The sequence below is a fragment of the Pleurodeles waltl genome, chromosome 3_1 (genome assembly GCF_031143425.1).
Source record: "Pleurodeles waltl isolate 20211129_DDA chromosome 3_1, aPleWal1.hap1.20221129, whole genome shotgun sequence".
NCBI classification, from domain to species: domain Eukaryota; kingdom Metazoa; phylum Chordata; class Amphibia; order Caudata; family Salamandridae; genus Pleurodeles; species Pleurodeles waltl.
The window spans coordinates 847791844-847807520 of NC_090440.1; positions in this window are offsets into that span (position 1 = coordinate 847791844).

The following is a 15677-nucleotide window of genomic DNA, read 5'->3' on the forward strand; positions in this document are numbered from 1 at the left end:
GCAACTGAGAATCATAGAAGTCTTCCAACTCCTCCCTGGACCATGTGAATAATGCCCAGAGTAAAAGTCGATTCTCGGCAGTAACACACTTACAGCACCCACCAGTGTGTCGTCACTGTCCTGATTTATGTCTCCAAGTTGAGGAAACCCTCGCCTGGTCAACGCAAGTGCAGGGCAGCAATTACAATTTATTGCTGGCTGCTCAGTGTTTCTTCTCACCTTTTTGTTACTCCCCCAGGGTGGCAGGGCGGTGCCCATCTCACCCCTTAAGACCAGTCATCCCTCATTACACACTGACAATAAATCATATATGTGTAAATCAATATGTAGGGTGTGTTGCAAAAGTCAGTGAGGGTTACAAGGTGTAGGAGCCACATGGCCTTCATAGCTCACTGTTCTATATCAGAAGGATTACAAATTATGAACTGCAAGTAACAAAAGGATCTCTGTGTTAAAAGCAGTAGCCCACATACACATTTACATAAAATAAAAATCTGTCATCTTCATTTACATAATGTGCTTTGCAGGAGACATATTAACCCTCTAAGCTATGTGTTTCAAAACCGGGGCTTGACAAAACACACGTCTCTCCAGCAAATATGTTAACCTCCAGATATTTCACCATTATTATTATTCCCTGAGATTTAGTTGGCACACAAAGATCTCTGTAGCTGGTGCCTTAATCCCATAAGGTATTTTAAAATGCAGACTGTACAACCAATTAAGCAGAACAGATTTACTGCCACACTTCTTCCTGCTGGCAATTTTTGTTTGTGGCAGGGTTTTAAAAAATAAGGGCCAGATTTGAGAAATGTGGCGCTGCACACAGTGCAGCACCACTTTTCTTGCACCCCTTAACGCCCCCCTCATGCCACCATATGTGCGTTGTATCGAAGATACAGTGCCCAATGGCAGTAGTTAGGGAACTAGCGTCAAAATGTTTGACACTAGTTTGGGGCTTTGCAGGATTAGCGTAAAAAATGTTGATGCTAATCCTGCAAAGCCCATTGAGGGCTATTGTAAACAGTGCTGTGCCTCCTTTTAACGCCTGCTGCGAGCAGGCGTTAAAAGTTCTGAAATATATTACGCAAAGAAATCCCTCAGATTTCTTTGCGCCATTTTTTCAGCCCACCTAATGGGGGAACGACCCCTTTGCATACATTATGTCTGGCGCAGGCATAATGTAGCACAAAGGGTTACCAAGTGGCACAATGCATGCATTGCGCCACTTTGTAAATTTGATGCGGCAATTTTTCCCTTGTTGGGCCACATTAGCGTAAAAAACAAATGGACGCTAATGTGGCTTAAGGAGGCTCTTAAATCTACCCATAAATGAATAAGTTGAGGCCCAGAATTTTCACCAGGATTGCATCATGTTTTTAGCACAATCCCGACGCAAAATCTAATTTGTTAAATATTGTAATGCACTCAAATGTGCTCATGATAGACCTGTTAAACATTTGTAGAAAGTCCTGAGATCTAATGTCACTTGTGATGTAATTTTCTCTGTGATCATGGGTTGTGATGCCACTTCCTGTAATGCCACGTGTGAAGTCATGTGCCATGATGTCTCACACTTTGATGTTATGTGCCATGATGTCACTTGCATACTGCCTAACTTGGTTAGTCCCCCCACTTCTTTTTTTAGGACGTGTGCCGTGCCTTGGCCCCGGTGCACTGCACTGGCTGCCCCAATGGTAGCTACACCCCTGGCTCCTATCCTTAAGGTACCCCTCAGAAAATACTGCAAAACCTTCAAAAGGTATCTCTGGAATCCAAGCTCTACAAGACAAGACTGCTGAGTCAGGGTAAATACACGAGTCTGCAAAGCGGGTATTTATATGTGATAGGCTGGGGCTTGCTGCAGTATCTTTGGTGGGCAAGCGGCAGGGTATAATATCTTTATCCTGAACCCCGCCACATACCTGGTAACCATGGCCACTCAATCCAACAAATGCACCCGGCTGCTCCTGCTTCTCTGGTCGCTGCTCTGAAGATGTCCTGGAACCCCAGCTTAGCTCTGCCCCTCCAGTGTAGGTGGGAAGACAGACGCCTGCCTTGGAGCTGCACCAACTCCTGATGTTTTATCACTCGCCGGGGTGACGGCCTGCGACACAAACACAGGCTCCGTTTGTTCCATCTGCTGATGAATAGCGGCAGCAGATGGGAGGGGAGCCCAGTTGAGGTGTAATCGCTATTCCACTGGAATCCCCAGCTTTCTATCAATGGGCCGACACCTGTTTCCAACACAATGAGTGTCGCTTCCTCACTTCTAATGAGGCTTTTTGGAGTCAGAGTGGACCTCAGTGACAGATATTGCTACTTCCGATGGAGCTGCGGCAGAAAAACACAGAAACACGATTGCAAACGATAGGGCACGTGTACTGTCCCGTTTTAGGTTTGTCGTTGTTTTATGTTACCCATCTATACAAGGCGTTCGAAAAAGCCTAATTGTCACATAAAAACGTTCAGAATAGTGGGAACACAGGTTCCTCCAATGGATGCTCAGCCGCCTTATGTATCTCAGATCCACCATCAAATAGGAATACCCTAGAAGTCAAAATGTTCAGGTTTACATTGTACTAGTTTGCACAACAATTCAGCTACTATGTACTTGTGATGTATGTGCAATGCTATGCTGCACTTACCTGCAAGTGCAATGGTCCAAAGATCACACAGTGTGTCCACTGGAGGAAATCGAAGAGAGGGCTTTGCAAAACCTCGTATCCTTCTGGACATAAAATGAGCAAATGCGACTAAGAATTTGCCTTTGGCCATAAGATTGTTGTACTGGAATATGTTGCCTCCTGCAGAGGGCCTGGTCTGGTAGTTCTGGCCTTCACTGTTCCTATTGAAGCAGGACCAAGACTGATTTGTGTATTACTAATCCTTTTTCTAGAGGGGCATAGTGATTGAAAATCGATAGACTGAATGCAGCCAGAGTGATTGCCAGTGGCTAAGATTTATTCAAGCATTCCATCTTTCACTGCATTATTGTTGTGAATGCCCATGTAGGCATCTGAAATGATTTGGAAAGGAGTTACCCAATTGGGCATATCATACAAGGATACTGATTTGCTATCTAATGGAGAAGTTGTTTGCAATATCACAATTATCCCGATCTCATCTGTGTGGTAGATGGTGTGGCCTCTAAGCCCCCCTGGAATGTCATTTTATTTAGAAATTAACTATGCTGTTTAGAAATTGGGAGTCTTCGGGAAAGGATAGGAGCTTCTGAAAGGCCGATAGGACTGTGTCAGTTGTTCAGGCCACTTGTGCTCTTTTAATGCATGTATGGGGAGTCTGAGCACCTACTTTGTATGTTGACCACTGAGCAGTTGTGGCAAGTATGATTTGAAAAATAGTTTCTGATTGGTTTGACTGTGGAAGAATACTTATTGGTCAAGTTCTGGCTACGAAGAGAGACCAGGACCGTCCCTATAGGGCCAGATACACCCATTGCTAAAGGCATTGGCCAATGGTCTCACGAAGGAACAATAGCGAAGGAAAGCAACACGGCCACAAAATGATGCATTTCTAAAAACAGTCATACAGTACGTACATACACAAAGGTAAAATACAGACTTCTGCTTCAATATGCAGAATACTCTCACCCAAGGTGTTCCACGAGTCACCTCAGAAATACCGCTTTCATTTTCACACTGAAGTTTCTAGATCATAGGATTGATATTGAGAATTATGAAATCCACTGATATTTGGTTGATGCAGTAAATCAGCAATCAGTGGTTTTAATGCAGATTAAATTTCAGCGACCCAACTACATACACCAGTGCAGAGGTATTTCTGCCTGTGTTAATTTTGCTAATTGCAGATGTAGAACAGCCACCTGGTTCTTATGATTTTACTGAACCACCAACCACGAAAACAGGCGCTGTGTGTTCTTAATGATTTGCTATATGTGTTCGTTTTATTTGTTTCAGTTAAGCATCCATTAAATGTATTTTTTTATGTGCGGACAAACATGATTACCTGTGTTTTAACAATAGTCAACAGTGGACGCCCAGAAATTGATCAGTTTTTCATTTTCCATTTGTCCAGAGAATGTAAACATGCATTGAGGCGCCATTAGCATAAATCAGCTGGAAAATGTTGTTTACTAGGCTGGAATGTGGAACCAAAAGCCGCACTAGCAAAAATGCTCAAACTAGCCCTCTCCCTTCGCCTCCTCGCACAAGCTCTCCCTGTCCACCCATCTATTCTTTCACACTTCTTTCCCTTTTTCTCCTCTGATCAATTTCTCTCTATGCTCCCCTACCCCCGTGAAGTCTTTTTTGCCTGCTACAATTAACCTTGGGGAGCTGGGACAGAGACAAAGGCACCAGGAGCGAACCTGGGCTGGCAAAACCAGCCTCGAATCGCCCGAGCCCAATGGAGAAATTCCCAGAGGAACAATTTTGTTCCTCTGGGAATTTCTCCATTGGGCTCGGGCGATTCGAGGCTGGTTTTGCCAGCCCAGGTTCGCTCCTGGTGCCTTTGTCTCTGTCCCAGCTCCCCAAGGTTAATTGTAGCAGGCAAAAAAGACATTTGTCTGTCTGTACAGCTCTGGCTGCTATCAAGTAGGTCCTTTTGAAGTTGCAACATTTCTTCCAAATCAAAATATACATAATCTTGAAAAAAAATAAGCATATTATTCGAAAAACACTTCCCCTGTGTGAAAACTGTACATGAAGTTGAGCACGATATCTTCTCAATATCCGTAGTGTATGTCCAGTTTCACACTTTCTGCAAGATATTCTTAGTTCAAACAAGTTTTCCATGAGCAAAGGTTATGCAAAATATATTTATTATACTGGATTTACAAAAAAAATAGGTTTCCTAATAAACATTGGCACTCAGACCTCGTATCAGCCACTGAAAGGATGTTGTTTGGCAAAAATGGGATATACAAATTATTTCCCTAATTGATGAAGAAACAGACGTCTCTAAACAGATTGGCATCACCCAATAACAGCTTGTTTGCAATACCTTACAGCAGTGCATGCGTATGAGGCTCTGTAGGAGCGCAGGTGCCCTTAAACCTGAGTGATCAGCAAATGGGTATGTTGCCTTTGTCATTTTTTTTACCCAGCAAGCCATAGAGAATCCCAATTTGTATATTGGCTTTTAAATCTGCTCACCATTCAGTGAGCCCAGACACGACCTTACAATATGCACTTATTTGATATTCATGACTAGAGAGTCTTGTGAAGGACTAAGGCCCATATTTATACTTTTTTAGTGCCACATTTGCGCCGCTTTTTGACGCACAAGCGGCGCAAACTTACACAAATATACATATGGGCCTAAGGGTCATATTTATAATCAGTTTGTGCTGAATTTGTGCCTTTTTTTACACAAATTCGGCACAAACCTAACTCCATATTTATATTTTAACGTTAGACATGTCTAACGTCAAAATATAGGAGTTTGCACCATTTTTTGGATGTGTGCACCTAACTTGAGTCAATGAGATGCAAGGTAGGTGTTACTATCTAAAAAATGGTGCTAACCCCATAGCCACATATTTATCCCCTGTGCTAAAATGACGCACGGGTAGGAGGGGCTAAATAATGGTGCAAAGCTTGCTTGGCACCATTATTTAATGCCTAGGTCAGACCAGACTTTAGGGGACCTGTGGGCCCATTTCCATGGTTAAACACCATGGAATGGCTCCACTGGTGCCCTCCCCAAGCCCCAGGAACACCCCCAGACCCACCAGGACCCCATCCCAGGTAAGTAGGTTAAGACATTTTTAATGAATTCTTTTTTTGGCATCAGGGGCCCTAACTGGGGGCCCACTGCATGGCACAGGGTGCAATGGCCATGCCCAGGGGTCTCTTGTTCCCTGTGCTGGCCATTGGGGTGGTGGGCATGACTCCTGTCTTTCCTAAGACAGGAGACATGTTTTTGGTGGTTGTGTGCCAGGAAATGGGGCTAGTCTGGTTAGAGGCATTTTTTTGCCTCTAACCAGGCTAGCGTCATTTTTTGACGCACAAACCCCTCCTTCCCTAGCGCCACCCACACCCGGCTAGCGTCTTTTTTAAAGACGCAAGCCCAAGTTTAGCGCTGGCTTACGCCATTCCTTTAATATGGCGCCCAGCTGGCGCTGGGGAATGGCGCAAACAGGCGCTATACATTTTGTAGCAAAACTGTGTTGTGCAGTTTTGCGGCAAAAAGTAAAAATCTGGGCCTAAATGTCCCTATTCCGTCACTTCAAAACACTTGCCAGAAAAGTGGAAGAGTGCAGCTTTATAAAAAGGAGTTAGAATTGAGGTGGATAGGTGTCTCCAATCACAGCATCTGTTCTGTGTTGAGTTGAGGTAAATATAGGGGAAAATGAAGAAATAATTTTCCAAACATTTCCTGAACTGCATGTAGTTGGGTTTGGAACTTAGGCCCATATTCATACTTTTTTACGCAAAACTGCGCAAATGCAGTTTTGCGTAAAAACATTTAGCGCTGGCTTGTGCCATTTATCAGCCCCATCTGGGCGTCATATTTATACTATGACGCACAATAGAGCTAAGAAATGGTTAGAGTAAAAAATCTTGATGTAAACACTTGTGCCCTGTCGTAAGGCAAAATGACGTTAATGCTGCAAAATTGACTCTAACCCGTTTTGCGGCACGTACACATGTCACTAACGGATATGCACCATTTTAACCCTGCATTTGCATCAACATTAGACACTAAAGCAGGAAAGAGTGTAAATCAAAGGGAAGAGGGAAGCAGCAGGCCAGGAGATACCCTAGGGTGACCCCATACACCCAGGTACAAGCCAGTAGGAGACACAGAAGTCCCAGGAGAAGGAAAAGAAAAAGAGCAAGTGTTGGTTTATTGAGGAAGAGCATGAAATTCTTGTGAGAGAGGTGACGGAGCACCAACACCAGCTATTCGTCACCTCCAAATTTCCAATTGGCAAGAGAGAGGCAATATGGCAGCAAATAGTGGACAAAATCAACAGTGTGGCAAAGGTGAAGCGAACTGTCACGGACTGAAAGAAACGCTGGCATGATTGTAAGCGAAGAACTAAGGAGAAAATGGCCCGGAACAGAAAGGCATTACTGCAAACTAGTGGTGGAAGTCCTGCACCACAGGAGGACCTGGATGAGATGGAGGAGATGGTTGCAGCAGTCATTCCAGAAGAGTTGGTCACACGAATACAAGGACAGGACAGCCCAGACTTTGAACAACCACCACAAACGCTGGGTAAGTTGCATAGGGTAACTAACTGCCAATTTTACAAATGCCAGAAGGGGGAGGCACAAAGGACACATTCAATGCATGAAAAAGGAGTGCAGTGGGACACATTGCCCATGAATCAAGTTGCACCATTCAAACATGAGCAATACATGTACACACTCCTTGGTTGTGCCATGCACCACAACACATCCACAACCTGGACATGCGTCAATTACCAGGGCTATAAACCAACATGTGCATATGCAGCACATTGGATGGAAGGCACGTCTAAGTACTGTGCCTGTGGTTGTGTCATCACAACACCCCTTGCAAACTGTCAAACTTACCCTTTCCACACAACTGAGACATCAGAGACTAGGTAGTAAGGCAGTACCATTCCTGAGGTTACGTCATGGTGGTGTCTCTTGCAGAAACACTTTGCTACTGACATGTCCCATTGCCGAAACACATGTGTACTGCATCTTACAGCACACATTAAAATGGCACCTTAGCTAACATTACTCATACATGCGCAGAAAGCAACACCACCCCACACAGAAACACTTCATCATAAGGCAGCCACTTCTCCATCATGCTGCAAGAATGCCTGTCTGGGTGCAGGGAAAACTAATCTGTGCAGCTGCTAGGGGAATTGCAGGGTGGTCCCGTATCACAAGAAACATGGCACTACCCCGCGCAACTAACCTGGTGCAGTGTGGAGCCACACATATTGACGCTGATCAGAACTGTGCCACTAGAAAACATATGCACGACAGATTACAATCTGTAGAACACTACACATACAGGCTGAGCCCATAACAACTCTGATATAACCATGTGAGCCACATAGGAATGGGGAGACAATCACACAAACACATCATATGGTGTATGTCTGTGAACATCATGGTGCACAATATCACATTGATGGGAAGCGGATGGTGCATGGGCAAGTCTGGCGTTGGAAAAACTGCCAGTGCGGTTTACCCTCTGCGGTTGGCAGTATGAGTTACACGCTGGAATGGTGGGTGGAAATCTGTCTCCTCATGTCAGCTCTGTGGGGCAGTTACCACAACATTGTTTCTGGATCAAATAGAGCCAATCTTTGGGTGCATTGGGTGTGACAGCACATGCTGCACTTGTCACTGCAAATCAGGCAGAGGAAAGCTCAAAGGGCCTGGGCATGGGGGCCCGTGAACTGCCCATGCCAGGTGCATGGGCTGTGCAGGGGCACCCAGGGGCACACCACACCACATTACCACCAACCATTGCATGACGGTTGGACCGCCATGCAAAGGCTGGCAGAAAAGCGGGAACATACCTGGAGGGTAGTGCTGATCGTGATGCTGGGTGGGTGTCACAAGACAGGTGGCATTGCCAGTCTGTAAACTGCCGGCAACCTGCCAGTGCCAGGCCATTGGCCCATGGGGCATTCCCCATGGTCAACATGAGCCACTTCCACCTGCGCTGTTGGTGGTGGTCATATTGCCAATGGCAGTCTGGTGGGTATAGGACTGCCAGACTTGTAATAAGAGTCCATGTACAACTAGCTGCAAAATCTCCATCAAACTAGCTAGAGGCCTTGATCAAAGTTGAAAATGAGTCAACTGGCTATGTCCATAATTTAGTGGGATCAGGCACTGTCATGTAGAAAATGATGTTCAGATTAACAAATGATACCCATGCTGGCCATCCCTGGGTCCACCCCTGTGCCAGTGGTAAATTAGTTGCACTGGCACAATGCTACATCCCTTGCACCATAGTGCAAGTTTGGCTGCATTGAGGGAGAGACAATAGTAATGTAGAAGGCGCATCTTCCAGCACAACCAGAAACTGAAATGGCAATCTGCTAGGTCCATGTATGCTGTGGAATGTAGCACCCACACATAACACACGAAGAGCAACCAAAGTAAACTACAATATTGTCCATTGGTAATTCCATCCCTGGGGTGGTGGAAGGTTCTGGTGCCACCTGGTGTAAAACTGGGACAGGGGCGAATTGCAATGTGTGTTGGTGTGGCTTGACCACCACAATAGTCATTGCTCGGCCCTACCATGCAAATTGATGCATGGGAAGGGGCCACAATAACAAGATGGTGTCAAGCCACCAAAAAGGAATACATCACACCATGTAAATATGATGCAGCCAATTGCGCCACCTGAGCTTCCCTTTACGTGACACTCAGGTGGGGCAAAGGGCTTATAAATTGCACCCATAATGTAGAAGAACAATGTTTGTGGGGTGTAAGTTGTCACTAAGCCTCCAATAGCAATTCAATGATGTGACATGTCAACTGTCACAACATAGAAAGATTGATTTTACACCATCTCATTGCAGAGGATGATGGCTCTCCTGCTGATTTGCCTGTCCTGGAGTTCTCCGATGACATGGATGACCAGATGACAACCATCAGCCAACAGACTCTCCAGGATGTTCTGGTATCCCTCCAGACACCACCTCCAGTTGCAAGGAGGACAACCAATGTTGCAGCCATCCCAGATGACCCACCCAAAACCCAAAATGTACTACCTGCCAGTACAAACACAGCTCAGGACTCTGAGGACCCAGGTACAAGCTTCCAGAAGACAGTGGTAGGTGTCCAGTGGGAGCTGGCCAACCAAGTGTGGGTGGGGATGGAGACCATGTCAGCCAGCCAAGAGAGAATTTGCACGTGCCTCGTGATAGCTAATGAACACACAGCTGCCAACCGAGGCACACACTCCACACTGCGTGGCCTCCAGCAGTATCTGGTGGACATAGCTGCTGCCATGAGGGAGAGGCCACAACAACTGCCCTTCCAAACTGGCAGCAGCATTATAGAGAACAAGCTGGACCCCATTCAGTGTGAAGTGGCCTCCCTCAGGTAAGACACAGCTACCTACCACCGGGATGTTGCAGCCATTTTGAAAAATCGGCAGTTCCTCCTTGCTACATTGCTTCCATATGTCATACCACAGATAGTAGCTGCCAGGAATTGGGACTCCACATCTGTAATCACTGAAGTGTGTGTGTGTGGCCCCCTCTACCTCTCCACCACCACCACCAATGACACAGGAGCCACCACACAAAAATTGAAGGATGAAAATGTGGAACAGATCACTTTTACTCAGAAAAGTACCCGGTAGCACCAGTCGATGCCACATGGGCAATATTCTCCTTAGTTCTGGGTTAAAGATCATGTCAGTGTTGTCACAGTAAGATATGTGCACTCTTCGCCCATCCACTGTTGACCTGTCTGCTATGGACTGTCATTGTCTCTCACTTAAGAATTGGCAATTTTTGTTCCTCCACACTCATCAACACTACACTGAGGCATGTCTCATGACATGTCCCTCAACCCTGGACTCTGATTGTGTCAAAAAACTGTTATTCACAAATGGGGTTTCACACCTCGACATTGTTGATATTTCACTTAGACACTTTCACCTGTAAATAAACACCTTGTACACATTTTCCATGTCAACGTTTTCCTGACGGAGAGCCGCCAGCAGCCATACTGGCGGTCGGCGGGGAAGTGGAGGTTGCTCCACCACCACCACCCCCTCAACAGAACACCGCCCACCGAATCACATTAAGTGATTAAGCGTGCCGGTGTTCTGTTGAATGGGTGATGCAGCACACATTTAAATTGTAGAAACTCTTTGTAGGTTACTTTATTGTGTTGGAAGGTGTCCCTTCCTGCACAAAAGCAATCTCCCCCTCAACACAGCCATCTTGCACCATGGGTCAAGGGTCTCTGGATTGACGTATGTAAGCAATGTGTGCCCGGGCATAGGTGACAACACGGGGATACGCCATTTTGGCACATCCCTCTGTTATTATGAAGGCGGAGGACTGGGCTGCGAATTTTCCCCCACCACGGCGCTCAGCCTTTTTCACTTCATATATGTTCCACTTTTGTAGAATGTCATTGGCTTACCTGGAGGTCAAGGTCCAATGTGTGCTGACATGGAACTGTGTGTAAAAGGAATGGTAATGGCAGACCACATATTAATGGGTGTCTACAACTGGACACATGAATGTAGTTGTGATTGACCTTTGGATACTAGCTTTCTAGTTGGCAGCCTATGTATCAAATGGTCCACTCCTTCACTCCATGAATGAGTGTTAGGCCTTGGTGGATGAACAGGACTGTTGAGATGATGGATAGCATGGCCATCCCCCTCTTAGGCTCAGGGGGAGAGGAATACCAAACTTGTAGAAAGACGTGATCCTCACAGTGTAGGTGACAGTTATGTTGATCAGTCTTGCATGTGTTCCTATCAGCTCCTATCAGCTCTGACCTCTTTTGGTTACCAACAGTTTCCCCTCCTCCCAATGACATGTACAAGATACTGGTAATGTATGGTTGGAAATAGACACAGATGAGGGGGGATTTTGTCTTGTCTGGAATTTGTGATGGAGTGTGCGTGTAATTAGATGTAGCAGTGTATTCTAGTAATCTGTACAGACTCCACCCAATGCTGACACTGATGGTTGCTTGTCTTCATATTACAGCTGCTAACATGACAAATGAGGAGAGGCATGACTTCCACAAGAGGGAAGTACATTGCTGCCACATCCTAGAAGTGGAGCCAGGATACCGCCGCATGGCTCACCGCTTCTGGGCAGAGAAGGCTATTGGGGAATGGCGAGCTTTCCCACATGGGGCCCCCAGACAGCCTCCAAAGGTTCCCCAAGGTGCAAGATCCTCAGCATTGCAGGGGTGCACAGCTGGCCCCACCCCAACCACATCGGCTGCACAGGTCGATACACAGGCACAACTGGTCACACCACCTGCCTCTGTTTCATCACAGTTGCTGCAGGATCTGTGTAGGGATGTGTCCCTCATACTAACATGTTTGGACAAGTTGGAGGGTGAAGTAGCGGCCAACAAATAAATGCTGAAATACATCAAGGAAAAATGAAGAAGGCCAAACTTTGACTTTACTTGCCACTTGACAATCTCCCAGTTCATTTTGCTCCCTTATGAATTTTCTGTATATTGTATTGTGGGTGTTAGAGAGTTAGGCCCTCATTACAACCCTGGCGGTTGGCAGAGAAGCAGCGGTCTTACCGCCAACCGGCTGGCGGTAAAAAAAATGGAATCATGACCATGGCGGTTACCCGACACTTCTCCGAACCGACCGCCAGGGCGGAGACGAACGCTGGGCTGGAGACTTGGGTCTCCAGCCTGGCGGCCGTCACAAGACCGCCGGTGGTATCATGACCCGGCTGACCGCCATGGATTTCATGGGGTTGGGAACCGGTATGAAATCCATGGCGGTAAGCACTATCAGTGCCAGGGAATTCCTTCCCTGGCACTGATAGGGGTCTCCCCCAACCCCACCCCCAAGTCCTTCCCCGACACCCCCACCCACCTGTAACCCCCCAAAGGTGGCAGGACCCTGCTACCCACCCCTACCCCCAACATCACTGTACAGACTCACACCCGACACGCACGGAGACACCACCAACACACATACCCGCACACACACCAACAAACATGCCAACAGCCACACACACAGTCATACACGCACACCCACATTCAGACATACACGCACACATCCATAGAGACATACATACAGACAGACACGCACACACATGCCTAATGCATCACCTATTGAAAGATCCAAAACGGAGGATACATAGGAGTACTTATCCTTATTGCGCATTGCTAAGGCCCCCCCTTGGGGTGTGTGCAGAATTTGGCACTGCCACTGGTGTAAGCAAATCTGTAAATCTGGGACTGCATCTATATGCAATGGGTGTTGTTGTGGGTGTGCAGCGCAGGCAGCCGTGCATCATGGCGCAAGTGTGGCTGCGTTGGGACTCGGCTGCAAATTTAGCAACAATGCAGGTGACAACACAGGGATGCACTGTATACGATTAAATACGGCGCATCCCTGTGTTGTGAATATTACAGAGTGCAGCGCTGCCAATTTTGCCACAGCATTGCACTCCGTCATTTTTAGTTACATATGGGCCTAAATGTGGCTTGACACCACCTTGTATGCACGGTGCTGGCCATAGCACACCACGAGCCTCCCAAGATGTGACTCCCTGGTAGTGGTTGGGGCTCTCACAAATGGCCCATTATATCACCATCCAGCATATGATATCTGATCATTGGGCAGGCTAAAACATCTGGTATTGCATTCTACATTCATGACTGCCTCACACCAAACCCTGGATTACCACACAGGACACACATTCTTACATTTGCTGGATGCATCGGGTCTTCAAACCACGCCACTTCACCAGTTGTGTAGGGGGCTGGTCCACCTGTAAGACATGAAGGGTAAACCATGCTTAGTGTAAATGCAAAGTCACTGCTAGTGGACAACAAAGTTCAATGTAAACTAGTTAAGAGGAGTGAGCTAGTCATCCTAGTGGAAGATCAGAGCAACAGACAAACCACTACAATCACTCAATAACACATATACTCAGATGAGGTACAGCAATGCATCTAAACACTATCACTGGGCCAGAGACTCTTGACATTTATATGTGGCATTGTCATGCAGCTATCTGTGAGCACGACACCTCCATTACCAAATGGGACTATTGATTATGTAGTCTCCATCTGAGGGCCGTGCTATGGTTGTTGCAGTGGCAGGACCATTGTCACACCCATAGCATTTCTGCCTGCAACAGATGTAGTAAACATATACATCATTATCATAGCTCACAGACACGTTACTACCCTGGGATTGTGTGGGTATTGCAAGATATTGAGGATTGGCATTATACATCCTTTAATGAACAAAGTTAAATCGTGTGCCATCACAAGGCAGACACACTTTATAAATTGCTGTGGCTGTGGACTCATGTGCAGTTGGTTTACCTACCTGCACATTGACTGAATTGAAACATGTATGTATTGCAAATAGTGGGTGGCCTGCCATTGTTGCCATTGTATACCATTGTTAATCCAGTGAGGGATAAGTACATGGGCATAGAAATAGCGCTCAACACAGACACACTTGCTCTGTCGTCAGAGGATGTATCTGGTGTTGCAGGTTAGTGAGTGATATGGCAGGGATGGAGCTGATGCAGTGCGGCCCCATACTGTCAGTGAGGAGCTGTAGGCCAGTGGAACAGACCCTGTACATATGTGGTATGGGGGTGGTAGAGGCTGTCTGTAATAGATAATGAACTGGAACATGGAACTGCCAGTAGTCTCTTCCCAATTCATGTCCAAGCTCCCCTACATGGCCTTGCCTAATGACACAAAGGGACCTATAGGACTACAGTGGAGCAGCACCTTGGGCCTGGTTAATGAGAGGTGAGCGCAGCCTTTGCGTCATTTTCAGACGCAAAAGCAACCCAAACTTACAAATCATAAGTGCAATTTGTAAGTTTGGGCCGCTTATGCATCAAACAATGACGCAAGGGCGGTGCTAACGTTTCATAAATCCTGCCCCTAGCGCTGCCCCACATGAAGTGTGCCCCTTAGCACACTCCTGACAGTACCATGTGTGGGCTGTCTTTACAAAATGGCACACCATGGTGTTTTGGGGGAGTTGTGGTGCAAATACCAGACACTACTCTGGCGCTTTGCAAGACTTACATCTTAAGTACTTACGCTAGTCCTGCAAGACACCCAGAGGAGCTAATGTGGCAAAGTTATCTCATTGAATCAATTGCACCATATTCATTGCCCCCTTAGGGTGGGAAGACCCCCATTGCAAACATTTGGCCTGGGGCAGGGCCCATGTGTGTGAAATGTTGACAAAGTTGCACTATGCATGCATTGCACCACTTTGCTGACACAATCCTGGGAAAACTGGTAGGGTGGCGGTGTCTTAGCTCCAAAGCACAACCACACACAGTCACAAGGGAACAGAAGCTGGAAGTGAAACTACAATCACTGTACCATGCTGTTATGCCATTAATTGTGTTTGACCAATGACTTTGTGTTCGACCACTGCGCATATTAGTTGTTCAATGTTCACCAGTAGCACATTACATGTTGTATTCAGCTTAGCTGCCTATTGGCTTTAACATGGCATTAGACATTACATTTTGTATTTAGGTTAGCTGCCTATTGGCTTTATCATGGAGTTAGACATTGCAGTTGAAACATTGCAGATGAGCTGTGTTTTTCCACATGGTAGACCAAGCAGTGTTTTTCGTATTGAATTCACACGAACCCTAACGTGATAAGAGAGCGTATATTTTGTGTTTTCCTTTCTACTCAGCCTTGGGAAGAGGAGAGGTTTAGGAGATCTGGCCAATCTCCAATGGCTTGTTTATTTCCCAACTCTGAGAGGAAGGGGTCTGTTAGCACGCTTTTTACGGTGTCCCTGGGCAGCAGCAAGGGGGAATTTTCCCTGACTTCTGTCAGGAGCGGACGTCAGCTGCCTGACCTCCCGTTTGGGTGGAAAATCTCTTTCTTGCAGTTGAACAGGAGTCATCAACTTGCAGGCATAAGAAAGATGAAGCAGAGTCATAGGCCCTACGGTGATGAAAGTTTGACTTTTATGCTTTGCTTTGAAGTTATACTTTAAAATAA